This window comes from Gorilla gorilla, chromosome 17 (genome assembly GCF_029281585.2).
Source record: "Gorilla gorilla gorilla isolate KB3781 chromosome 17, NHGRI_mGorGor1-v2.1_pri, whole genome shotgun sequence".
In the NCBI taxonomy this organism is placed as follows: domain Eukaryota; kingdom Metazoa; phylum Chordata; class Mammalia; order Primates; family Hominidae; genus Gorilla; species Gorilla gorilla.
This window is the reverse complement of record NC_073241.2, coordinates 35,710,768-35,738,457: the sequence shown is the minus strand read 5'-3', so window position 1 is coordinate 35,738,457 and position 27,690 is coordinate 35,710,768. Positions and strand designations below refer to the sequence as shown.

At 47.7% G+C, this 27,690-nt stretch overlaps 1 pseudogene; it reads left to right on the top strand.

Annotated features, from left to right (window-relative positions):
* LOC101124827 (rho GTPase-activating protein 23-like) overlaps positions 1–3,671 on the top strand; it is a 30,133-nt pseudogene extending 26,462 nt beyond the window's left edge.
* Positions 3,672–27,690: the final 24,019 nt, after the last annotated feature.

Genomic DNA, 27,690 nt, shown 5'->3' with positions numbered 1-27,690 from the left:
CACTCACTGCAGCCTCCGGCTCCTGGGCTCAAGTGATCCTCCCACCTCAGCACCCCCAAATAGCTGGGATTATGGGCGCACGCCACCATGCCGGGCTAATTTTTGTATTTTTAGTAGAGCTGGGGTTTCACCCTGTTGGCCAGGCTGGTATTGAACTGCTGACCTCAGCTGATGCACCTGCCTCAGCCTCCCAAAGTGCTGGGACTACAGGTGTGAGCCACTGTGCCTGGCCAGAGCTTGCATTTTTCTTATCTTCCTTCGCTCTCTTCTCTTCTATCCCTTGTTTCCCTTCTGGCCATCCTGTGCTGTTTGAGTTAATCACACGTCAGATCATGAGCAATAATAACTGAGGCTCATGGCACATGCTCAGGCAAGTCCCCTTGTTTCCCCTCTTCATTCCCCTAGGTGCCCACTCTTAATAGGCTAATATGTGTCCTTCCAGGACACCTTCCACTTACTGTAAATGCATGGCTATCCTTAAATATATATAATATTCTTTGTGTGTTTTAAGTCTATATAATGAGATTATAAATTGCCTGTTCCTGTTCTTTCATAGGTGTTGAGGGGGGAAAAGGGTAATTGCCTTAATTTTTATTCATTTTTTTTTTTTGAGATGGAGTTTCACTCTTGTCCAGGCTGGAGTACAGTGGTGCGACCTCAGCTCACTGCAACCTCTGCCTCCCAGGTTCAAGTGATTCCCCCACCTCACCCTCCTGAGTAACTGGGATTACAGGTGCACATAACCATGCCCAGCTAATTTTTATATTTTTAGTAGAGATAGGGTTTCACCATGTTGGCCAGGTTGGTCTCAAACTCCTGACCTCCGGTGATCCACCCACCTCAGCTTCCCAAAGTGCTAGGATTACAGGTGTGAGTCACTGCACCCGGCCTGTCACTGTCAATTTCTAATGCTTATCAGTTTCTGTGTCTTCCTTCCACCACATCTAAAAGCCAAAAGTGGTGGGGTGCAGTGGCTCGTGCTTGTAATCGCAAAATCTACAATTTTTTTTTTTTTAATTAGCTGAGCAAGGTGGCACATGCCTGTAGTCCCAGCTATTCAGGAGGTTGAGGTGGGAGAATCTCTTGAGCCCAGGAGTGCAAGGGTACAGTGAGCTAGGATCATGCCACAGCATTTCAACCTGGATAACAGCGAGAGACCCTATCTCAAAAATAAATAAATAAATACAATAAAAGCCAAAAGTGCCTTAGTTATTTCTTGGAGCTTGCCGAAGTTCATCTCTTTACTTGCTCAAGTATTCAGTTAAGAGAGTCTTTGTGTAGTAAATTTTCTGCTGTCTCAGGATAGCTTTATTTCAAGGCCAGGTGTGGTGGTTCCAGAGAGCAGGAGGTTCACTTAAGGGGTAATTAAAACAATCTGTGGTATGCCTGTAATCCCAGCACTTTGGGAGGTGGAGGTGGGCGGATCACTTGAGGTCAGGAGTTGAGACCAGTCTGGCCAACATGACGAAACCCCATCTCTACTAAAAATACAAAAATTATCCAGGCATGATGGCATGCACCTGTAATCCCAGCTACTCGGGGGGGTGGGGGGTGGGGGGTGGGGCTGAAGCCAGAGAATCACTTGATCACAGGAGGCAGAGGTTGCAGTGAGCCAAGATTGCACCACTGCACTCCAGCCTGGGTGACAGAGTGAGATTCTGTTGGAAAAAAAAAAAAGAATAGTTTTATTTTACATTCTCATTTTTTTAAATGAGATTTTAGCAGGGTATAAAATTCTAGGTTCCTTCAACACATCAAAACTTACTTTCTTGTCTTGTCTTCTTGTGTCTTGCTGCTGAAAGTTCCAAGTACCTGTGATACGTGTTCATTTATAAGCAATCTGGATTTTTTTTTTCAGAAAACTTAGAATTTTATCTTAAAGATTCTCAAATTTTACAAAATACATTAAACTGTCGGGGTCTTTATTTTCTCTCTTGTTTGGCCTTTATGAGAAAGCTCTCACCTCCTGCCCCTCAGGAAACCTCCAACACCTTTCTCCTGTCATTTTCCTTTTCTGGGCTGAGTACGTGACACCCCTGTTGTCAGTGTGGCACCCATGGGTGGCAGGTGGCGTGGGGCACACTCAGCTGTCACAGCCATGGACCTGGCCAACACTAATGGCACTGGTGCATCCCTGCCCCCCGGCTCGCTGTGGGGAGTATACCATAGGGGTGTGCCCAGGACAGTGTTTAGAGAAAAGCAAGTAAAAGCGAAGCTCTCCCTAAGCCTATCTCCTGTCTGAGGTGGCCGCTCCCATTCACTGCTGTGTCTCCTCCCACACTGGGGTCCCACCTTTTCTCTCCCCCAGGGTTTTTCATAGTCTGTGGAGTCAGGTTTTAGGGTCCGTCCAGCTCCCTCTGAGCCCTCTTTTGCAGCCCCGCCAGCCTGGGGATTGTTAAGAGAGAGGCCCCCCTTGCCGCCTGAGTGGGTCCTCTGGAATGAGCAGGTGGAAGAGACTCTTCTTTCCCATGCTATTTCATTCCTTCCTTTTGTCTTCTCTGCAGTCAGACTGGTTCTTCAGTGACAAAGAGGACAAGGCAGAGAGAGTAAGTGATGCCGCGGGCTGGGTTGGCCTGGGGACTGGTCTGGGGTGAGCCCCAGTCCTTGGGGGTGGGGCAGGCAGCGGGACTTAAGCTGGGGAAGGTGTCTGTCCTTGAAGCTTGCCTCAAGTCTGATGGAGGAAACATAGACCCTCTCCTCAGGAGCCCCTAGTCTGATAGAGAAGCACAAAGCTTGCCTTCAGGAATCCCCAATCTAAATGGGGGAGATATAGGCCTTGCTCAGAGGGAACCCAATTCAGGAGTAAAGGCAGCTCCTGCCCTCTGGGCTACTGAGAAGTACTTAGGTTGGAGGAGTTCCAGTCTGGTGCAGGAGACACAGCTCCTGCCCCTAGCTGAAGGGGCCGCTCTGGCCTTCGCAGTTCCGAGATGTTGAGGAAGGCGCAAAACTGTCTAACAGGGGACATGTAGGAATCATCCTCAAGAGCGTCCGGCTGATGAGGGAGACGGTCCCTGCCCCAGTGAGCCCGGTCTGATGGAGGAGACACGGGCTCTGTCATCAGGGCACACCCCTCTGGGGGGTCGGCAGCCCAGCATCCGAGGGCATGCCAGCTGACCCCGCCTCCTGTTTGCAGGCCCCTGTGGGTGACAAGGAGCCTCAGGCAGTGCCCAACATTGAGTACCTCCTGCCCAACATTGGCAGGACAGTGCCCCCTGGCGACCTGGGGTCAGGTGAGCGCAGGTCCCTGGGAGTGGAGAGGCGGGAGGGTGGACACTGCATTCCTGAGGGTCCCAGATGCCTGGCCAGATGCCCAGCTTCCCTGTGCCACCCCAGCGGGGCCCTCCCCTGCCAGCCACCATGGAGATGGGGCTGTTGGGGGCCTTCTCCCTCCCTGGGGAAGTCCAGCTTGCCCCGTGCCCACCTCCTGTCTGCGCAGATGCCCCGCCCCAGGCAGGGTCGGAGCTTTGTTCCCTCTCTCTCACTGGTTTCTTTCCTCAGCCTTTAATTTCTCATGGGCTGGCTGTGTCCTTCTGGGCATGTTCCTCTTTTTAATTTTTCTTCCTTTCCTCCTTGCACCCCCGCCTCTCCCTCCTCCTCTCCCCGTGCTCTCCTCCCACCCCCTTCTCTTCTCCTCCCCCTCCCCTCCTCCAGCAGACCTGTTGGAGATTTAAAGGGTACAGTGCGGTGTTGCGGCCTCGGTCACTAACAGTGGCGGGTGATGATAAGAAGGCTGGGTGGGCACAGAGGCAGGCAGAATGTCCCGGACTGTGAGGACCCCACACTGACATGCCAGTTACCCCTGCTTGTTATCCACTTACCCCAGCAGTACATGCCCTTCCCATCCTAAAGCCCCTTCTCAGGAGGAAGGAGGCACTCACTGGGCCCAGGGCCCGCCCCGTTGCCTGGACACCTGGGCATCAAATTGCTGCCCTCCTGCAGTGCCACAGACCCTGTGGCCTCTCTTTGCCGAGTCTCACCACTGCTAGTCATCCGGGCTGGGGACCGACACTCTCTGGAGACCAGCGATGCCACGCCCAGAAGCTTCTCTTTATCTCTAACTCCTACCTCACTCACCCCAATGGGCCGCCTCTTCCTGCTTAAGAAACCGCGGCCCTAAGTCCTGTTTGCAGGGCCTGTGGCCCTCTCATGGCAGAGGACAGATGATTTACATGCTCAGAGACAGATGAGGGCCACTCCCTTTGTGGCTGCAGCCACTGACTCCTCCCCCCGCCATGGTTGTCCCTCCCTTTAGTTTTAGCATTTCTGTTCGTCTCTGACAGAGCCACACAGGAGCTCCCTAGTCACCAGAGGCAGGCTCAGGAGGGGCCAGAAGACATGGGGGTGGGATGGCAGAGAGGGACGCCCTGTCTCTTCTAATCACCCGCCGCTCCCAGCGCCTCTTGTGTCGTGTGTGGTCGCCCATCTTGCTTTTCTCACCTCGTGCACGGGGAGGGGTCTGGAGAGGGGGGCGTCTAACTTGCCTGCCAGAGAGTGTGGATTAACCGCACCTGCCCACTACCCTGTGGGACCCCAGAAGGCCCTTGGACCAACCTGCTGCCTCTCTAGCCTTGGAGAGGACCCACCAGGACGTGTTTCTGGTTCCTTCTCCACCCCAGTGATATTAAGGGAGTGGGACCCGATTCCTATAGAAATCATGCTTTTAGTCTCCTTCATAACTGGGTGATAACTGGGGACCCTGCCCATGAGGCAGGGTGACCCCAGGTCCGGAGGTGGAACCTGTCAAGGCTCTAATCACCAGCCCACTCCACCTCCTGTATCCCACCCACTTCATTTCTGCCCTTTTATCCATTGTTCATGTGGTCCCTCTTCTTTGTTGTGTGCTCGGGGGTGGATGTAGGGCACCCACCTCTCTGTGCACTGTGTGGTCTCCATTTCTCCAGAGCATCTGTGATTTGCTGTGTTTCACTGTGGTGGTTTCCATGGACTGCACCTGATATTTGGCATTTTCTCTCCAGTGCTTCAGAGTACCAGGGACGGGCGGGGAAGGGGAGAGGAACCAGGCTCAAAGACAATGCCCCCTTGCCCTTAGCCATCGGTAAATGAGGGGCCAGTGGTTGGCAGCCTGATGTCACTTCCTGCCTCTAGAGGAAGTGGCAATTAACATCATTTTCTGCTCCATCCCTCTCCCGTAGATGGACATCAGAAGTCCATCATACTCCTAGGGCCTGGGGAGATCTCATGTTTCAGAATTCCCTGGTTTCTGAAGCCTTTGAGGAGAGGGAATTGTGTGCATAAGACTCAGCTTTCTTTTTCCCTGATGCAACTTTCATTTTTTTTTCTGTCTTTCACCAACAGATTCTACCACCTGTAGTTCAGCCAAGTCCAAGGTACGTATGAAGGCAATTCTGAAGGCTTGATCCCTGTACAAGCCAGCTCACTTTGGTTTTTGTTTAAGGGAATTGAGGGAATGGCAATTGGACCATAGGGAAAGTTGATGGTCCCTGGGAGGGAAGGCAGGAGGTACCAAGTGCCCAAGGTAAGCTGGGAAGTTGCTTACCTTGGCAGTGTTTGGTGAGGCATCTGCTGTAGTAGAAGGACCTGGCCTGGGAGTTATGTGGCTAGGAGGCAATGTCACTCAGTAGTTAGAAGCACAGACTCTGGAGTCAGACAGTCCTGGGTTTGAGTTCTGGCTCCACCATTTAGTAGTTTCGGACATTGGGCAAGTTACTTAACCACTTTCTGATCCTTAGCTTCCTCATCTATAAAATGGGAATATCAGTAAATCTGTGGGGTGCTATAATAAATAAAACAGATATCCTTTAAGGTCTTTGGAGAGCCTAAAGCAAGCGGAAGGAAATAAAGAGATGAGCAGAAATCCATGAAATTGAAAACAGTTGAAAAAAAGCAATGAAACCAAAAGCTGGTTCTTTGAAAAAAAATCAATGAAATTGCTAAACCTCTAGCCAGACTAACAGAATAAAAAGAAAGATGGCACAAATTATCAGTATCAGGGATGAAAGAGGGACATCACTACAGACCCCTAAGTTATTTTTTACTTTTTATTTATTTATTTTTTTGAGACGGAGTCTTGCTCTGTCACCCAGGCTGGAGTGCAGTGGCACCATTTCGGCTCACTGCAAGCTCTGCCTCCTGGGTTCACACCATTCTCCTGCCTCAGCCTCCTGAGTAGCTGGGACTACAGGCATCCACCATCACGTCCAGCTAATTTTTTGTATTTTTAGTGGAGACGGGGTTTCACCAGGTTAGCCAGGATGGTCTTGATCTCCTGACCTTGTGATCCACCCTCCTTGGCCTCCCAAAGTGCTGGGATTACAGGCGTGAGTCACCGCGCCTGGCTATAGACCCATAAGTTATTGAATTTATGGGCATAAAGTTGCCCATACATTCAATAACTTAGATGAAATAGACCAATTCTTTGAAAGATTCAGATTGCCAAAACTGCTTAAGAAAAAATAGATAACCTGAATAGTCCTATACCTCCTAAGGAAATTGAATATGTAATTTAAAACCCCCCAACAATGAAAACTTCAGGACCAGATGGTTTCACTGTTAAATTCTACCAAATATTTAAGGAATTTTTTAAATTTTTAAACAATTTACTTTAATAATTTTAAAATATTCTAAATAGAAAATAGTATAATTTTAAATATTGATATATTTAAATAGTTTATTTAAATATTTGAATTATTTAAATGTTATTTAAATAGTTATTGAAGAAATAATACCAATTCTCCACTACCTCTTTTGGAAGATAAAAGAGGGTGGCTGGGCACCATGGCTCACGCCTGTAATCCTAGCACTTTGGGAGGCTGAGGTTGGATCTTGAGATCAAGAGTTAAAGACCAGCCTGGCCAACATGGTGAAACTCCATCTCTACTAAAAATACAAAAAAATTAGCTGGGTGTGGTGGCATGTGCCTGTAATCCCAGCTACTCAGGAGGCTGAGGCAGGATAATTGCTTGAACCTGGGAAGAGGAGGTTGCAGTGAGCCGAGGTTGTGCCACTGCACTCCAGCCTGGGCGACAGAGCGAGACTCCATCTCAAAAAAAAGAAAGGAAAATAGAAGAGGGAGAAACACTTTCCAACTCATTTATGAGGCCAGCATTACCCTTACACCAAAACCTAACAATGCTTTTGAAAAAGATAGGGCTAATTCATTTGATAATACCACAAATACTTGTTGAATGTCTACTTTATATCAGTACTGTGCTGGGTACTGAAAATATAAATAATGAGCCAAACAGATAGGTTCCTGCCCTCACAAAGCTTATCTTCTAATGAGAGACAGACACTAAGCTAATGAAGAAACAGACTATCTGTCTGGCAGGTTTGGAGGCACAGTGGAGGTAGAAACCAGATGGAATGAGCTAATAAAGTGAGGGAGGGAAGAGCGCATACATAGACCACTCTTGTGAGAAGTCCAATTGTGAAGAGATATTTACAGAACAAAAATGGGAAAATATGTGGCTTGAGGGAAACTTTCATTAAAAGATGAAAGCAGCCAGGCATGGTGGCTCATGCCTGTAATCTCAACACACTTGGAGGCCAAGGCAGGAGGATCCCTTGAGCCCAGGAGTCCGAGACCAGCCTGGACAACATAGTGAGACCTCAACTCTACAAAAAATGCAAAAATTAACCAGGCATGGTGGGGCATGCCTGTAGTCCCAGCTACTTGGGAGGCTGAGGCAGGAAGATCATTTGAGCCTGGGAGGTTGAGGCTGCAGTGATGAGCCATGATCATGCCACTGCACTCTAGGCTGGGCAACAGAGCAAGACCCTATCTCAAAAACAAACAAACAAACAAAAAAAGACAAAAGCACATATTTACTTGCCAACGGGAATGATCCAGGTGAGAGACAGAGAGAGAGGAAGAGCTGTGCCCAGAGCCCATGAAGCAGCAGTAGCCTGTGCTCCTAGCAGATGCATCCCCAGGTGTAGTAGGAAGAGAGGGAGGTGGCAGGGGCACACTAGCAGGCAGTGTTGGCAGCAGGTCATTGGGGCCGCTCCCAGCTGATGGCTCTTTCCTCAGTGAAGTGGAAGGTGAGGACCTCTGCTGGGCGTGAAGGTGGCAGGGAAAGTCTGAGCAGAGTGAAGGAAGTCTGAAATAGGTCCCATGAAGCAAGGCAGATTTCCTGAAGGGGCCAAGGAGCATCATGGGCAGGCCGAGGCCTCCGAAGGCTGCGGCCCCTTCTTGAGAGCTAGCACTTTGCCCAGCAGCCGTGCCCTGCCCCTTTGGGCCTGGCTTCTCCACACTCCCCGGAGAGGCCCTTCTGAGTCCCTTCTGGCCAGAAGATGTCCTCATTTGCTTCCTGTGACCCCACCGGGTCTCCAGTGGACTCAACACTGACCTCCCCAGAGCTCACAGGCCACTGCCTCCTTGAAGCCTCCTGGCTTGAAATTCCTTCCTCCTGAGATGCTAGCAGTTACCGCTTCCCAGTCTGGGCCTGCCTGACTCCTGCATTAGCCTGGGAACGCCTGCAGGAGGCCTTCTCAATCATAGGGCCTTGAGCAATAGAACGTGCTTTTCAGAGAGTAGGTCTTTACTGTAAACTGACTCAGAGATTTCACTGTGACCCAGTGAGTTCATCACAATCACTAGCATGAGATGACAGAGGAGGGAATGCACATTTACTGAGCACCTACTAGGTGCCATCCAGTATGCAGATAACTTTTCACAAACATCGGTTTCATTTCATTTTTACGGAAGACCCTTGAATTTTGTACCATCCCCATTTTACAGATGGGGGAACCAAGGCTCAGAGAACTTAAGCAACTAGAAGTTTGGGCATATCTTGGGCCTCAGGCAGGGGAGCTGATTAGGTGGCCTCCTTCCTTGGTGGTGCTCTGATCTGAGTTCTGATCCTCTGTTCTCAGGCTCTGAGTGTTTCTTGATTTTCTGGCACAGGGACTGGCTCTGTCCTAAGCCTGAGCTGAAACCAGCCGGCCAAGCCTCTAAGAAATGGAGGCATGGACAAGGCTGTCAGTCTATTAAGTACAGCGATAGGAATAACTGTTGCAGGGACAGGGACGTTGAGTTGTGTGTGCCACAGTGGTCTCAGTCTCATCTACTGGGGAGACCAGGAACCAGAGTCAGGGAAGCAGGAGGCACCAGGCATCTGAGAGCCTGTGGCCTCCTGTCCCAGCTGTAGGGAAGGGGCTACCTTGGGCACCAGGGCCTGGCCTCCCACCAGGCTGTGAGCTCTGAGGGTGGGCACAAATCCTGCAAGTGCCGGACACTCACGACTGCCAGCCTCTGTCTCTCTTGCCTGACTCTAAAACCCAGGTCCGTGAGGGTCAAACTGTGTTCCCTGGAGCCACCATGGGGTTGTGACCACCAACAGGTGTATGAGAGGACCAAGCGTGCAGGGATCCAAGCTCCCATGGCCTCCATCTGAGCCACTCTTGGTTCTGTCTCACATTGCTGGGTTTCTAGGGAGGATTTGATTTGGACAGAGTGCTCCCAAGCTCATCAGAATCCATTGTTCTAGATGTGACAGCCCATCTCTAGACTTTCTCCAGGCTGTGTCCAGGACACCCAGGCGGCATCGGTGCCCCAAGTTACAGCCACATTCTGATCATGCCTCCCTGTGTGGATGGTTTAGGCTGTCCCGGATAGGAGTGTGGGCAGGCACACATGGCAGTCTCTCAGCTCCACGGCGGGTGGAGTGGAGCTGTTCATTACTCAGAAGGCTCCCTTATCATCTTTTTTTTTTTTTTTTTTTGAGACAGGTCTCGCTCTGTCACCCAGGCTGGAGTGCTGTGGCCTGAACACAGCTCACTGCACCCTCTAACTGCTGTGCTCAAGTGATCCTCCTACTTCAACCTCCTGAGTTAGCTGAACTACAGGCACACACCACCACTCCTGCCTAATGTTTTTGTATTTTTTGTAGAAATGGGGTCTTGCTTCTTTGTGCAGGCTGTTCTTGAATTCCTGGCTTCAGTGGATCCTGCTGCCTCAGCCTCCCAAAGTGCTGAGATTACAGGCATGAGCCACGGCACCCCACTCTCCTTATCATCTTAATTACAAGTTCTTGAGGAAGGGGACCACTTTTGTCTTCTCTGGTGGTCCCTCGCCTACTGCTTAGCTTTCTTTACGGCCTGCAATAATCCCTGAGCACTCCCACTGGTACAGGGAGAAGTCTAGCTCCTGACCAGGCTCTGATTTCCCTGGCCCTGCCCTATTCAAGTTCCTCAAATTCCTTGACCCCAACTCTTGCCCCATAAGAAACCTCACTACGACCCTGACCCTGACAGAGAACTGGCCGTGACAATTTTTGCATTGACAACAGATATTGGAATGCAGGGATTCCCTATCTACTTCAGGCCCCTTCAAGAATCAGAGGAGGCCAAGCATGGTGGCTCACGCCTGTAATCCCAGCACTTGGGGAGGCCAGGGTGGGGAGATCACTTGAGGCCAGGAATTTGAGACCAGCCTGGCCAATATGGCGAAACCCCATCACTACTGAATATACAAAATTAGCTGGGGGTGGTGGTGCACGCCTGTAATCCCAGCTACTCGGGTGGCTGAGGCAGGAGAATCACTTGAACTGGGGAGGCGGAGGTTGCAGTGAGCCAAGATGGCACCACTGCACTCCAGCCTGGGCAACAGAGTGAAACTGTGTCTCCAAAAAAAAAAAAAAAACAAGAAAGAGAGAGGGAGAGAGGGAGGGAGGGAGGAAGGAAGGAAGGAAGGAAGGAAGAAGGAAGGAAAGAAGGCAGAATCAAGGAATAGAGGAACAAAAAAGGCAAGACATATGAAAACAATTAGCAAAATGGCAGACATAAATCCTAGCTTATTGGTGATACATTGAATGTAAATGAATTTAACACCACAATCAAAAGGCAGAAATTGGCAGAATGGATTATTATTTTTTTCTTTTTATAAGACTGGGTCTTGCTCAATTGTCCAGGCTGGAGTGCAGTGGTGTGATCCTATATCACTACAGCCTCGACATCCTGGGCTCAAGCAATCCTCCCACCTCAGCCTGCCAAATAGCTGGGACTACGGGGCCACGTCACCACGCTTGGCTAATTTTAAAAACAAAATTTTTGTAGAGACGACGTCATGCTATCTTAAGCAGGTTGGTCTCAACCTCCTGGGCTCAAGTGATGCTCCCACCTGGGCCTCCCAAAGGGCTGGGATTACAGCTGTGAGCCACCAGGCCCAGCCCAGAATGGATAAAATAAAATAAAATGATCTAACTGTGAGAGATTTACTTTAGAGTCAAAGACACAAGAGTTGAAAGTAGAAGGATGCAAAAAGAAACCATGTGAGGAGTTACTAAAAGAGAGCTAGGGTGGCTACACAAGCGTGAGACAAACTAGACTTTAAGACAAAAATTCTTACTGAAGCCTGGGCGAGGTAGCTCACACCTGTAATCCCAGCACTTTGGGAGGCTAAGATATGTGGATCACCTGATGTCAGGAGTTCAAGACTAGCCTGACCAACATGGTGAAACCCCATCTCTACTAAAACTACAAAAATTAGCTGGGCGTGGTGGCATGCACTGTAGTCCCAGCTACTCAGGAGGCTGAGACAGGAGCTCCTAATTGCTTGAACCTGGGAGGCGGAGGTTGCAGTGAGCCACGATAGCACCACTGCACTCCAGCCTAGGCGACAGAACAAGACTCTGTCTCAAAAAAAAAAAAATTATTACTAAAGATACAATATATTTTATAATGATAAAAGAGGCAGTTTATGAGGAAGATAAAATGATTGTAAACATATATACTCCTAACAACAGAGCCCAAAATATATGAAGGAAAAACTAATAAAACTGAAGGGAACTGAACTGAATTAGACCATTCAATATGGTAGTTGGAGACTTCAATACCCCACTTTCTTTTCCTTTTTTTTTTTTTTTTTTGAGGCGGAGTCTCACTCTGTTGCCCAGGCTGGAGTGCAGTGGCACGATCTCCGCTCACTGCAAGCTCCGCCTCCGGGGTTCACGCCATTCGCTGCCTCAGCTGCCCGAGTAGCTGGGACTACAGGTGCCCGCCACCATGCCCGGCTAATTTTTTGTATTTTTAGTGGAGATGAGGTTTCACCGTGTTAGCCAGGATGGTCTCGATCTCCTGACCTCGTGATCCACCCACCTCGGCCTCCCAAACTACTGGGATTACAGGCATGAGCCACTGCTCCCGGCCCCCAATTTCAATAACAGATAAAACAATGAGGCAGAAGATCAACAAGGAAGTAGAAGCCTTGAACAACACTGTAAGCCAAGACCTGAAAGACATCGAAACACTCCACACAGCAGCAGAACACACATTGTTCTCAGCTACGCATGATGCGCTCTTCAGGATAGACTTATACTAGGCCTTAAAACAAGCCTCAATAAATGGAAAAGGATTGAAATTATATAAAGTCTGTTCCCCAACTGCAATGGAATTGAATTAGAAAATGACAACCGAGGAAATTAACAAATACGTAGAATTTTTTTTTTTTTTTCGAGGCGGGTCTTGCTCTGTCCTCCAGGCTGGAGTGCAGTGGCACTATCTCGGCTCACTGCAGCCTCCGCCTCCTGGGTTCAAGTGATTCTCCTGCCTCAGCCTTTCAAGTAGCTGGGACCACAGGAGTGTATCACCACGCCCGGCTAATTTTTGTATTTTTAATAGAGACGGGGTTTCACCATGTTGGCCAGGCTGGTCTCGAACTCCTGACCTCCAGTGATCTGCCTGCCTTGGCCTCTTAAAGTGCTGGGATTACAGGCATGAGGCACCACGCCTGGCTAGAAATATGTAGAAATTTAAAAACACTCCTAAATAATCAATGAGTGAAAGATGAAATCACAGGGAAATTAGAAAATATCTTGAGATGAATGGAAACTAACACACAACATAACATAACTTACTGGATGCAGCTAAAACAGTGCTTAGAGAGACATTTGTAACTATGTCAATATTAGAAAAGAAGAAAGATTTCTAATTAATAACCTAAACTTCTGCCTTAAGAAACTAGAAAAAGAAGAGCAAACTCAACCAAAGGAAAGCCTAAGGAAGGAAATAATAGGTACGAGTAAAAATAAATGAAATAGAAAATAGAAAAAATAGAGAAAGTAAGTAAAACCAAAAGTTTTTTCTTGGAAAAGGTCAACAAATTGACAACTGTTTAGCTAGACTGACCAAGAAAAAAAAAAAGAGAAGACTCAGATTAATACCTCAGGTATGAAAAGGGAGCTATTAATACTTATAAAAAGTAAAGGGGGGCTGGGTTCAGTGGCTCTTGCCTGTAATTCCAGCACTGTGGGAGGCCGAGGTGGGTGGATCATTTGATGTCAAGAGTTCAAGACCAGCCTGACCAACATGTGAAACCCTGTCTCTACTAAAAATACAAAAATTAGCCAGGCGTGGTGGCGAGCACCTGTAATCCCACCTATTCAGGAGGCTGAGGCAGGAGAATCACTTGAACTTGGGAGGCAGAGGTTGCAGTGAGCCGGGATCGTGTAACTGCCCTCTGCCTAGAAGACAGAACAAGAGTCCATCTCCACACACAAACACACACAAAAGTATAGGGTTAATAAGGGAACACTGTGAACAACTGCATGCAAGCAAGTTAGATAAATAGAAGAAATGAAAAAATTCCTAGAAAGACATAAATTACCAAAACTGACATAAGAAGGAGAACTCATAATCTGAACAGTCTTACAACATGGAAAAAGATTTAATTAGTCATTTAAAAACTTTCAACAAAGAAAATTCCAGACCCAGATGGCTTCACTGGTGATTTCTATCAAATATTTAAAGAAAAATTAATACAAATCCCTCACAAACTCTTTCAAAAAAAGAAGAGGAAGGAACTGTGAGGCCAGTATTACCCTGATACCAAAGCTAGAAAAAGATATCACAAGAAAACTTCAGACTAATATCCCTTGTGACTATAGAAACAAAAGTCCTCCACAAGCTACCAGCAAACCGGTTGGGTGTGATGACTCACACCTGTAATCCCAGCATTTTGGGAGGCTGAGGCAGGTGGATCACTTGTGGCCAGGAGTTGGAGACCAGCCTGGCCAACATAGCAAAACCCTATCTCTACTATTAATAAAAATACAAAAATTAGCTGGGTGTGGTGGCACACACGTGTAATCCCAGCTACTCTGGTGGCTAAGGCACAGGAATTGCCTGAACCCAGGAGGCGGAGGTTGCAGTGAGCTGAGATCATGCCCCTGCACTCCAGTATGGAAGAGAGAGTGAGATTCTGTCTCAAAACAACAACAACAAAAAGATACCAGCAAAACAAATCAAGAAAAGTATACAAAGGATTATACACCATGACCAAGTGGGATTTATCCCAGGAATACAAGGTTGGTTTAATATTTGAAAATCAATTGATGAAACACACAAAATTGAGAGAATAAAGAATAAAAATTACATGATCATCTCAATAGATGCAGAAAAAGCAAGACAAACTTCAACACCCTTTTATGATTATAAAATTCAATAAACTAGGAATAGAAGGAAACTTCCTCAACCTGATAAACATACCTATGAAAAATCTGTAGCTAGGCCAGGCAGGGTGGCTCATGCTTATAATCCTGGCACTTTGGGAGGTTGAAGTGGGTGGCTTGCTTGAGCCCAGGAGTTTAAGACCAGCCTGGGCAACATGGTGAAAGCCCGTCTCTACAAAAAATACAAAAACTAGCCAGGCGTGGTGGTTCACACCTGTAGTCCCAGCTACTTGGGAGGCTGAAGTAGGAGGATTGCTTGAGCACAGGAGATTGAGGCTGCAGTGAGCCATGATTGAGCTACTGCACTCCAGCCAGGGTGACAGAGGGAGACACTGTCTTAAAAAAAAAAAACTACAGCTAATATTGTATTTCATGCTATTAAATTAATAGACTGAGAGCATTCCCTCTAAGATCAGGAAACAGACAAGATGTCCACTCTTACCACTTCTAGTCAATATTCTACTGGGAGTTTTAGCCCAGGCAATTAGGCAAGAAAAAGAAATAAAAGCCATCCACAAATAGAGATGTAAAACCGTCTCTATTTGCAGATGACATGAGATTGTATGTAGAAAATTCTTAGGAAACTCCAAGGGGCCTCAAATAGTGAAAACAAAATTTAAAACAAAGTAGCAGTACTTACATTTCCCAATATCAAAACTTACTACAAAGCTGCAGTAATCTAAACAGTGTGGTACTGGCATAAGGCTAGATAAATAGACCCATGGAAAAGAATTAAGAATCCAGAAATAAACCCAAACATTTATGGTCAACTGATACATACATTTTTTACATCCATGAAACACACTGGATGTCAATTTGATATTTGACAATGTTACCAAGACCATTCGATGGGGCAAATGATAATCTTTTCTAAAAAAATGGTGTTTGAGGCCGGGTGCAGTGGCTCACACCTGTAATCCCAGCATGCTGGGAGGGCGAGGTGGGCGGATCACAAGGTCAGGAGATCGAGACCATCCTGGCTAACATGGTGAAACCCCGTCTCTACTAAAAATACAAAAAATTAGCCAGGCGTGGTGGTGGGCACCTGTAGTCCCAGCTACTCGGGAGGCTGAGGCAGGAGAATGGTGTGAACCCGGGAGACGGAGGTTAGTGAGCTGAGATTGCACCACTGCACTCCAGCCTGGGTGATAGAGCAAGACTCCATCTCAAAAAAAAAAAAAATGGTGCTGGGACACTGGATAACCACATGCACAGGAATGAAATTGGACCACTATCTCACTCTGTCTACAAAAATTAACTCAAAATAGATCATAGACTCTAAAATAAAATCTAAAACTCTTAGAAAAAAACATAAGGTAAATCTTCATGGCCTTGAATGTGACAATGGATTCTTAGATTTGGTACCAAAAGCATGAACAATGGAAGAAAAAACAGAAAAATTTAAAACTTCTGTATGTCACGAGACATCATCAAGAATGTGAGAAAAGACCAGGCCAGTGGCTTACACCTGTAATCCCAGCACTTTGGGAGGCTGAGGTAGGCGGATCCCTTGAGCCCGGGAGTTCGAGACCAGCCTGGCCAACATGGCGAAACCCCATCTCTACTAAAAATACAAAAATTAGCCGGGTGTGGTGGCAGGTCCTGTAATCCCAGCACTTTTGGACGCCGAGTTCAAGACCACCCTGGGAAATATAGCAGGACCCCCTGTCTACCAAAAAAATTTTTTTCTTTTTTTTTTTTTTTTGAGATGGAGTCTCACCCTGTTGCCTAGGCTGGAGTGCAGTGGCACGATCTCAGTTCCTTGCAACCTTCACTTCCTGGGCTAGAGTGATTCTCCTGCCCCAGCCTCCCGAGTAGCTGGGATTACAGGTGCCCACCACCACGCCTTGCTAATTTTTGTACTTTTAGTAGAGATGGGGTTTCACCATGTTGGCCAGGCTGGTCTCAATCTCCTGATCTCAAGTGGTCTGCCCACCTCAGCCTCCCAAAGTGCTAGGATTATAGGCATGAGCCACCATGCACAGGCACAAAAAAAATTTTAATTAGTGAGGTATGGAGGTGTATGCCTGTAGTCCCAGCTACTTGGGAGGCTGAGGTGTGAGGATCTTCTAGCTGCAACACCAAAAGCACAAGCTATAAAAGAAAAAAATTGATAGATTGGACTTCATAAAAATTAGAAACTGTGTGTGTCAAAGGATACTATTAGGAAAGTGAAAAGACAACCAATCATTGGATGGAAAAAAAAAGTGTGTGTGTGTGTGTGTGTGTTTTTTTTCCTGAGCCAGGAAATCACTCTGTGGCTCCAGTTGGAATGCAGTGATATGATCATGGCTCACTGTAACCTCGACCTCCTGGGCTCAAGTGATCCTCCTGAGCTGGGATTATAGGCATGCACCACCACACCTGGTGGGAGAAAACATTTGCAAATCATACATTTGACAAGGGACTCATCTAGAATATATAAAGAACAATAAAAATTCAACAATAAAAAGACAACCCAATTTAAATAAAAATAAGCAAAGGATCTGAAGTCATTTATCCAAAGAAGATATGCCAATAGCTATTATATACATGAGAATATTTTTTTTTTTTTTGAGATGGAGTCTTTCTCTGTCACCCAGGCTGGAGTGCAGTGATGCGATCTCGGTTCACTGCAAGCTCCACCTACCGGGTTCATGCCATTCTCCTGCCTCAGCCTCCCGAGTAGCTGGGACTACAGGCACCCGCCACCATGCCCGGCTAATTTTTTTGTATTTTTGGTAGAGATGGGGCTTCATCGTTAGCCAGGATGGTCTTGATCTCCTGACCTCATGATCCACCCACCTCAGCCTCCCAAAGTGCTGGGATTACAGGCATAAGCCACCGCTCCTGGCCAAGATTTTCAACATCAGTAGTCATCAGGGGAATACAAATCAAAACCATGAGCTACCTCTTCATACACATTAGGGTTGCTGCAGTAAAAAGACAGACAATAACAAGTGTTGACAAGAATGTGGTGAAATTAGAACGCTTATTACATGGCTGGTGGGGCAGCCACTTTGGAAAACAGTTTGGCAGTTCCTCAAAATGTTAAACCTAGAGTTATTGTAAAACCCAGCAATTCTATTCCTTAGGATATACTCAAGAGAGCTGAAACGTATGTCAACACACAAAAAAACTTGTACAAATGTTCATGTACTGACAACCTAAATATCCATCAACCGATGAATGGATAAGCAAAATATGATATATCCATACAAGAAAAAATTATTCAGTCTGGGCGTGGTGACTCATGCCTGTAATCCCAGCACTTTGGAAGGCCAAAGTGGGTGGATCACTTGAGGTCAAAAGTTCAAGACCAGCCTGACCAACATGGTGAAACCCCTTCTCCACTAAAAATACAAAACTTAGCTGGGCATGCTGGCACACACTTGTAGTCCCAGCTACTTGGGAGGGTGAGATAGGAGACTCGCTTGAGCCTGGGAGGCAGAGGTTGCAGTGAGCCGAGATCACACCATTGCACTCCAGCCTAGGCAACAGAGAGAGACTCTTGTCTCAAAAAAAAAAAAAAATAATAATAAAAAAATGAAATACTGAGGTAGGAGGTGAGACTCGACTCCAGAGTCAGCTCTTGGACACTGCACCAAATTGAGAACTAGCTAAAACAAAGATGGAGTGGAAGCAGTTCTCCATAAGACATGCCTACCAGTGCAGCATTTCAGTTTATCATTGCCATGGCAACAGCCAGAAATTACCACCCCTTTCCATGGCAACGACCCAATGACCCAAAAGTTACCAAAATTTTCCTACAAATTTCTGCATAATCTACCCCTTAATTTGCATACAATTAAAAGTGGGTATGAGTGCAGACCCGCCTCTGAGCTGCTACTCTGAGCACACGGCCTGTGGGGTAGCCCCGCTCCACAAGGAACAGCACCTCTGCTGCTGTGCACTGTCGCTTCAATAAAAGCTCTGTCTAACACCACCGGCTCACCCTTGAATTATTTCCCAGACAAAACCAAGAATCCTCCTCTGCTAAACCCCAATTTGGGGGCTTGCCTGCCCTGCATCTGTACTGATACATGCTACAACATAGATGAATTTTGGAAACATGTAGAAAGAAGATTGTCACAAAAGACGACATGTTGTATAATTCCATTTGTGGGAAGGGTCTGCAATGGGAAATCCATACAGATAGAAAGTAAGTTACTAATTCCCTAGGGCTGTGGGTCGGGGTGAGGAGGTAGGTGGCAGAGAGGAGGGTGCAGGAATGGGGAATGACTGTCAAGTGGTCAGGGTTCGGGGAGTTGAAATAATCTAGATTGTGGTGATGGTCGCACATATCTGTGAATATGCTAAACATCACTGAACTGTAGACTTTAAAAGGGTGCATTTTGTGGTATGTGAAAGAAATCTCAATAAAGCCGTAACAGGCCAAGCATGGTGACTCACGTCTGTAATCCCAGCACTTTGGAAGGTGGAAGTGGGAGGATCACTTGAGCCCAGTAGTTTGAGACCAGCCTGGGCAATATACTGAGACCTTGGCTGTACAAAAAACTAAAATTGACCAGGAATGGTTGCACATACCTGTAGTCCTAGCTACTCTGGAGGCTGAAGTGGGAGGTCTGCTTGAATCCAGGAGGTCGAGGCTGCAGTGAGCTGAGATAGTACCACTGCATTCTAACCCTGGTGACAGAACAGGACCCTGTCATGAAAAAATAAATAAATAAAAAAATAAATAAATAAATAAATAATAAATAATTTTAAAAAGCCATAACAGGTCAGTCGTGATAGCTCATGCCTGTAATCCCAGCACTTTGGGAGGCTGAGGTGGGCAGATCACTTGAGGTCAGAAGTTCAAGACCAGCCTGGCCCACATGGTGAAACCTCGTCTCTACTAAAAATACAAAAATCAGCTGGGCGTGGTGGTACATGTCTCTAGTGCCAGCTACTCAGGAGGCTAAGGCGGGAAAATCGCTTGAATCCAGGAGGCGGAGGTTGCAGTGAGCTGAGATTGTGCCACTGCACTCCAGCCTGGGCAACAGAGTGAGACTCTGTAAAAAAAAAAAAAAAAAAAAAGAAAAAGAAAAAAGAAAAAAAGCAGCCATACAAACAATAACAAACTATACTCTAAACTTGCTCTAGGCCAGGCTTGCTGGCTCACACCTGTAATCCCAACACTCTGCGAGACCAAGGCAGGAGGATCACTTGAGTCTAGGAGTTCAAAATAAGCCTTGGTAACTCTGCCTCTGCAAAAATTGAAAAATTAGCCAGGGGTTGTGACTTGCACCTGTAGTCCCAGCTACTCAAGAGGCTGAGGCCACAGGATCACTTGTGCCCAGGAGTTTGAGGTTGCAGTGAGTTATGATGGCGCCACTGCACTCCAGTGTGGGTGACAGAGCAAGAACTTGTCTCAAACAAATAAAATAGGATAAATAAAATACAGTAAAACTTGCTCTGCCTATCCAGTGGGTTTTTTTTTTTTGAGATGGAGTTTCGCTTTTGTTGCCCAGACTGGAGTGCAGTGGCACGATCTCAGCTCACTGCCACCTCCGCCTTCCAGTTTCAAGCGATTCTCCTGCCTCAGCCTCCCATGTAGCTGGTACTACAGGCATGCACCACCACACCCAGCTAATTTTTTGTATTTGTAGTAGAGACAGGGTTTCACCATGTTGGCCAGGATGGTCTCGATCTCTTGACCTCGTGATCCGCCCGCCTTGGCCTCCCAAAGTGCTGGGATTGCAGGCATGAGCCACTGCGCCCGGCCTCCAGTGGAGTTTGATATATTTCATAGGAAACATTTCTTTTTTTCAGACAGTCTTGCTCTGTCACCCAGGCTGGAGTGCAGTGGCACCATCTCCGCTCACTGCAACCTCCACCTCCCGGGTTCAAGCAATTCTCCTGCCTCAGCTTCCTGAGTAGCTGGGATTACAGACGACTGCCACCACACCTGGCTAATGTTTGTATTATTAGTAGAGACGGGGTTTCACCATGTTGGTCAGGCTGGTCTCGAACCCCTGACCTCGTGATCCACCCGCCTCGGCCTCCCAAAGTGCTGGGATTACAGGCGTGAGCCGCTGCGCCCGGCAGGAAACATTTCTTTGGGAGAACTCCAAATCTATGAGGGCTTAGGTGAAAGGAATAGAGATTTTTTCCTGCCCTTCTAGTATGGACATGGAGAGGCAGCATGATTGTCACCCTGAACTAAAGCACAGGCTGAGATTTTGAGTGAAGATTTCTGGAACAATGACAAAGGGGAGGGGATGGAGGGATCCCCCTGCCAGGTGTGCCATTATGAGTGGTATCAGCCAGTCAGCACCAGTGAGCTTCGAGGAAGCCTGTTCTCAGTTAAGGGGCACAGATGCCACTAGCCCCAGGTCCCCATCCTGTGGATGGTGCTCTGTCACTCTGAGCTCAGGGACCACCTAATCCACTCAATGATCAAACAGTCAGAAAATGCCCAGGGGGGCCCAGAGAGGATGTGCAGACAGTGAAGGAGAGAAGCCGAGGGCTTCCCCGACCACTACACGTCAAGTAGCACCTGTCTCCTCTCCATCAGGAACCTGAGCTCTGAAGGCAGTCAGATCGCGCTCAAATCTTGGCCAGAGTCAGCCTTCCCCACTGATAGCACAGAGGTAATGATATCTATTGTCTGGGTTGTTAGAAGATTAATGGACTCTTCATAAATGGTAGCAATTAGTATTATAAAACATTAATAAAGCATGGCTATTGGGAGGGATAAGTTCCGGTTTTTCTTTTTTTTTTTTTTTTTGAGACGGAGTCTCTGTCACCCAGGCTGGAGTGCAGTGGCAAGATCTCGGCTCACTGCAAGCTCCGCCTCCTGGGTTCACACGGTTCTCCTGCCTCAGCCTCCCAAGTAGCTGGGACTACAGGCGCCCGCCACCACGCCCAGCTAATTTTTTTGTATTTTCAGTAGAGACAGGGTTTCACTGTGTTAGCCAGGATGGTCTCGATCTCCTGACCTCGTGATCCACCCGCCTCTGCCTCCCAAAGTGCTGGGATTACAGGCATGAGCCACCGCGCCAGGCCTATTTTTCATTTTTGAGACAGGGCTGGGGACTGGCTTTCTGTAAGTCTCAAGGGTTGCTGGGCTTTGGTGGGTGGGTGACTCATGGAGGGGCATTCCCTGCAGACAGTAGGCAGTATTGTATTTGAGACAGGGTGTCCCTCGGTCACCCACACTGGAGTGCAGTGATGCCATCGTAGCTCACTGAAACTTCGAACTCCTGGCCTCAAGCAATCCTCCCACCTCAGCCTTCCCAGTAGCTGGAACTGCAGGTGCATGCCACTCTGATTAAATTCTTCTTTTTTTTTTTTTTTTTTTGAGACAGAGTCTCATTCTTGTCACCCAGGCTGCAGTGCAATGCCATGATCTTGGCTCACTGCAACCTCTGCCTCCCGGGTTCAAGTGATTCTCCTGCCTCAGCCTCCCCAGTAGCTGAGATTACAGATGCCTGCCACCATGCCCAGCTAATTTTTGTATTTTTAGTAGAGACGGGGTTTCACCATGTTGGCCAGGCTGGTCTCGAACTCCTGACCTTGTGGTCTGCCCACCTCGGCCTCCCTAAGTGCTGGGATTACAGGCGTGAGCCACCACGCCCAGCCCACTCTGAGACGACTTCTGAAACAACATGTCAGTTCATGACACTTTCTTACTTTAAACCCTCCTATTGTTTTCCATGGCACCTTCCTTACCACAGCCCATAAGGCCTCACATGAGGGGTCTTCTGCCCACCACGCTGCACTTTCCCCTCCTCACTCTTCTTGGATTTCCTTCATTTTCCAGAACCCACTGGTTACGTCCCACCCAGGGCCTTGTGCCTGGGACCTTCAGCCACCAGCGCCCCCAAAGCCCACTCCTCACCCACCCACAAGGCCTCCTCTCAAATGTGACCAACCCTGCTGCTCCCTGCCCCGCCAGACAGAGCCCCATCCCCAAGGAGTGGACGAGCAGCGCCTCACAGGGAGTGCATCCTGGATAGGCATCTGGCGGGCGAATGAGTGCCGGCCTCCTTCCAGGTGTGCAGCGGATGGTTCCGTTTGTTACTTGATCTTGAACTGTCATGAGTGCAGTGATTCTGGGAGAGGGGTTTTTTTGGCTCCTCTCCCAGTTTTTGGGGAATAGGATGGCAGAGAGAAGGCAAGATCTGCTGACATTCTAAAAAGGACATAGGGATGGGCTACGGGCAGGCTGGGGACTGGCTTTCTGTGAGTCTCAAGGGTTGCTGGGCTTTGGTGGGTGGGTGACTCATGGAGGGGCATTCCCTGCAGACAATAGGCAGGTTGCTGCCCTCTGTCTCCAAAGAGGCCTTTAGGAGAAGAAAGCACAACTGGGGCCCCTGTGATGACTGGAAGATTGTGGCTCCAGGACACAGTCACTACCTTCAGGGATGGAAGTGAAGTGATGCTGAGGGGGGAGAAGAGATTCGGTAACATGCCAGCCCTCAGTCACGCAGAACAGCTGGAAGGCAGCCTCAGGGACTCTTAGAACATGCTGGAACAGTGGCACAGCCTTCAGAATGCCAGGAAAGCCTGTAAAACCCAATCAGGACCCGTGGCATACACCATGGTGTTCTGTGTAGCAGGTGCTGCTTTGCTGTGGCTGTTTGTGCATATGTGTGTACATACCTAAAGCATAGAGGTGTCAAATGCATTTTGTATTGTTACCACTTTACGGGTTTGAAAGCTGCTGCATGTAGAAAAGATGGGTGTGGCCGGGCTTGGTGGTTCACGCCTGTAATCCCAGCACTTTGGAAGGCCGAGGTGGGCAGACCACTTGAGCTCAGGAGTTCGAGACCAGCCTGGGCAACATGGCGAAACAAAAAATACAAAAAATGTAGCCAGGTGTGGTAGCAGGCACCTGTAGTCCCAGCTACTTGGGAGGCTGAGATGGGACGATTACCTGAGCCCAGGGAATTTGAGGCTATAGTGAACTGTAATCATGCACTCCAGCCTGGGTGACAGAGGGAGACCCCGTCTAAAAAAAAAAGAAAAAAAAGAAAAGAAAGAAAAGATGGGTGGACCCCCACCAAGGGTCATCTCACTCAAAGGGCAGGAGGCTGAGACCCAATTCAGGGGACTGCTGGAGGTCATCAGCCCTGCTTGGTTTTAGGGTAACCATGGGCTTTGGTGTCAGGCAGAGCTGGATTCAAACTTACTGGTTTGTCTACAACCTACCAATTGTATGACTCTGGGTAAGATGCCCAACATCTCTGAGCTTTGTCACTTGCCTGAGTAGGTAGTGCTGGTAGCTACCTCACCGATGGTTGTGAGGGTTAGGCAGGACACCTCCTGGAATGCCAAGCCGAGAACTGTTTTTTTTTGTTTTGTTTTTGTTTTTTGAGACAGGGTCTCGCTCTGTCACCCAGGCTGGAGCGCAGTGGTGCAATCTCGGCTCACTGCAACCTCCACCTCCTGGGTTCTAGCGACTCTCATGCCTCAGCCACCCGAGTAGCTGGGATTACTGGTGTTACACAACCTCACCTAGACATCAGCCTATAGGAAGGAGATCCAGGAGAGGAAAAAGAAACAAGTTTTATTAAAGCCCCAGACACTTGGCTAGAAAAACTGAAAAGGAAAGAGAGCAGGGAGGTGGGGAGAAGAAAAAAGGACATTAAAAAAGAGAGACAGAGAAAACACAGCAACACTTTTCCATTTAGAAATTGTCAAGTTACACCGACAGAGGTCACAGATTATCCACAGAAGCCATCACCGCTACACCAACTTGGGCCCTACAGGGTGGATGGGGCAGGTTGTGGAGCCGGGGCTCACCCCGGGGGGCCCCCTGGGGACCCCACTCAGAGCCTCAAGCCTGAGGCTCCTGGGGAAACAGCATATTGTGGAAGGGGCAGGAAATCCCCCATGCGAGTAACACAGCACAGTGGGCGGGGGCTGAGAGGACCAGGTACAGGGGTTCCCCGAGACGTCTTAGTTTTCTCTTGGTCAAGCACACACTGATGGACAGAGCAGCGAGGCGCATGCAGCTGGGGGCACGGATGTGCTGCAGGCTGTGAGAGGGCCAGTGGGGACAGGGGCTCAGGAAGGGATCTGGAGCCAGTGGTGCAGGGATGATGGAACACACGCACACAGAGGGACACCCACACACCTGGGTCTGCACCAGCACACATACGTGCACACACACACTCGGAGACACAGATTACATGCACCTCCATGTATGCGTCTCTGTCCACATGTACGTGGCCCACACACAAGTCTCTAGTGCTCGGCATGTCTGCACACACATTACACATGTTCTCACACACAAAGCTCCTCTCACGCTAACATGCAGGTAGGCACGTGCCAATGCCCAAACAAGTTACATGCACCTATGTGCCCACGCCTTCTCCCACACATGTGCTCGGCCATGCCTGTGGGTGCAGGCCCCATGCGTCTGCACACACAGTGCATGTGCTTGTGCCAGCACACACACAGGCTGCACGCAATTCCACACAGATGCCTCCCAGCCCATAAATGTGCAGGAACCAAAGGGAAAGAGAGATGCAAATTCCACTGGGCTTCACCCCAGCGGGTGGGGCGGGGCACGTGGCTCCCTCCTTCTGCCCCTTCGTGGATGGACACTGCCCCCCCACCTCCCCCACAAAGGGACATTCAACTCAGGACAATGACGGTGGGGCACACATTCCTGTCACAGGGCTGAGGGTGGGAGCTGGGGGCAAGCAAAGTAGCAAGCAGAGAGTAATGGAGTGGAGGGAGGAGGGGGCACCACTCCCCCCTCCCCTCCCAAGTTAGGGGGTCTCTGTACTGCCAAATCAAACCAGACCATTTCACTGGGACCACAGAAGCCAGGCCGACGTGCCCGCCCCCCAGCGCCCCTCCCCCGCCAAAACAGCGGCCAGGGAGAGTGCAGTGGTTTTCTTTTTTTTTCTTTTTAAAATATTTATATATATTTATATTATGTATATTATATACAGAATATGTAAATGTATTTTTAAAACAATATAAAATGTTAAGACACTTCACTTAAATGTAAAGAGTTGCCTGCAATTAAAAGTAATTGCATCATTTATGAGGTCCATTTTTTTTTCTGTTTTCCAGGGTTTTTTTTTTTTCCAGGAGGGATTTTTTTTTCCTCTTTTGTTATTTTTCAAAAAGGCTTGCTCGCCTTGGTACAAAAATGATCCAAAGCTAGAAAACAAGGATGAACCAACAAAGGCAAAAACAAAGAAATGAAGAAACACAACCCGTTTCCCCTCCCCCCAAACCTTCAACAGCTCCCAGCTCTGCCCAAGTGCGGACCTTCCCCAGCCAGGCCCCAGGGGCTGGGGGGCTCTGCCTTCTGCCTTCTGCGCAGCTCCTCCTTTCTGTGCTTGCTGTGGGGGACTGATTCTAGTCCCCCTCCCCTGTGCTTGCTTCACTTTGTGCTCCAAGTGGGAATCCTGCTGCAGGGGACCCCGCTCCTCCTCCTCCTCTTCTCCTATCCTCTCCCTACTGGCTCCTCACTGTGCCCTCTGCGGGGCCAGGAGTGAGAACCAAAACTGGTCTCTCTCTGCCTCCCCAGGACCCGGCCAAAAGCCAGGTGGCACTGTCAACTGCCTCTGCAGGGCAGGCAGGGCGTCCACAGGCCAGGGGCGCTGGCTGGATGGTCAGGCCTCAGGGACCTTCAGACATCTCACCAGGGTCACCAGAGCCCCATTGAAAAACTACGTCTCATCCTTTCCTGGGAAAACCCTCAAATCACCAGGAGGATGACTGAAGGTCAAGTCACCCCACCTGCGGGTCCCAGGTGTCTTCAGTGTGTTCGTTAATTTTTTTATTTTCAGATGTTACATTTATCTTTCTTATTTCTGTGATTTTATTCTAGTAGATATAGCTGAATGCACATTAATAATTATTGTAACAATCACATTCTCATTTTGTATTTGAATTTTCATATGTATTTTATTAAGATTTTAATTTTAATATAAAATATTTTTCTACAATTGTCTATTTTCCATTTTTGTGACATAAAATCAGCATATACAAAATGCACAGATTTTCCAGGTACAGTTAGAGGGTTTCAGGCAAATGTGCACATACTTGTCTACAGCAGCTAAGTGAGGGTGAGGAACAGGTCCATCTCCCCACAAAGTGTCCTCTTAGTGCTTCCAGTTAGTTCTCACATAAGGATTTTTTTAATTTCAACTTTGTAATTTAGATACAGAGGGTTCATGCATGGATTTGTTACATGGGATTATTGGGTGATGCTGAGGTCTGGAATAAAGATTTCATCACCCCCTCCCTCCACTGTCTAGCAGTCCACAGTGTCTGTTTCTCCCATATTTATCCATGTGTGCTCAATGCTGAGGTCCCACTTAGGAGAATATGTGGTGTTCAGTTTTCTTTTCCTGAATTAATTTGTTTAGGATTAAGAACTCCAGCTCCATTTGTTTTGCTGCAAAGGACATGATTTCATTCTTTTTTATGGCTGTGTAGTATTATACATTTTACATATACCACATTTTATATATCCACTCTACCATTGTTGTGCATCTGGGCTGATCTTTGTCTTTGCCACTGTGAGTAACACGGCAATAAACATACACACGCATGTGTCTTTTTGGTAGAATTATTTGTTTACCTTGTAGTGTATACCCTGCAGTAGGATAGCTGGTTCATATAATATCCCTGTTTTAAGTTCTTTGAGAAATCTCCAGTCTGCTTTCCAAAGTGGGTGGACTAATTTATATTCCCATTAACAGTGTGTAAGTGTTTTCTTTCCACCACAGCCCCATCAGTATCCATTGGTTTTTGACTTTTTAGTGATAAAAATTTGAGTGGCGTGAGGCTGCACACCTACAACCATACGATCTTTGATAAGGCTGACAAAAAAACAAGAAATAAGAAAGGAATTCCCTGCTCCATGCATGGTACTGGGACAACTAGCTAGCCATATGACAAAGATGCAAACTGGATGTCTGCTTTCAACATATATAAAAATTAATTCAAATTTGATAAAAGATTTAAATGTAAGACATCCAACTATAAAAATCCTTGAAGACAACATGAAAATACTCTTCTTGACACCAGCTTTGACAAATACTTTTTGGCTAAGTATCCAAAAGCAATTGCAACAAAAACAAAAATAGATAAGGAGAGACTAATTTGCTAAAGAGTTACTATGCAGCAAACCAACCAGCTAACCAAAGAAACAAACAAATAAACAAACAAAACTTTCAGCATAGTAAGCAGACAACCTACAGAATGTGGGAAGTTATTCACAAACGTTGCATCCAACAATGCCCTAATATCCAGAATTGTATTAGTTGGTTTTCATCCTGCTAATAAAGACATACCCGATATT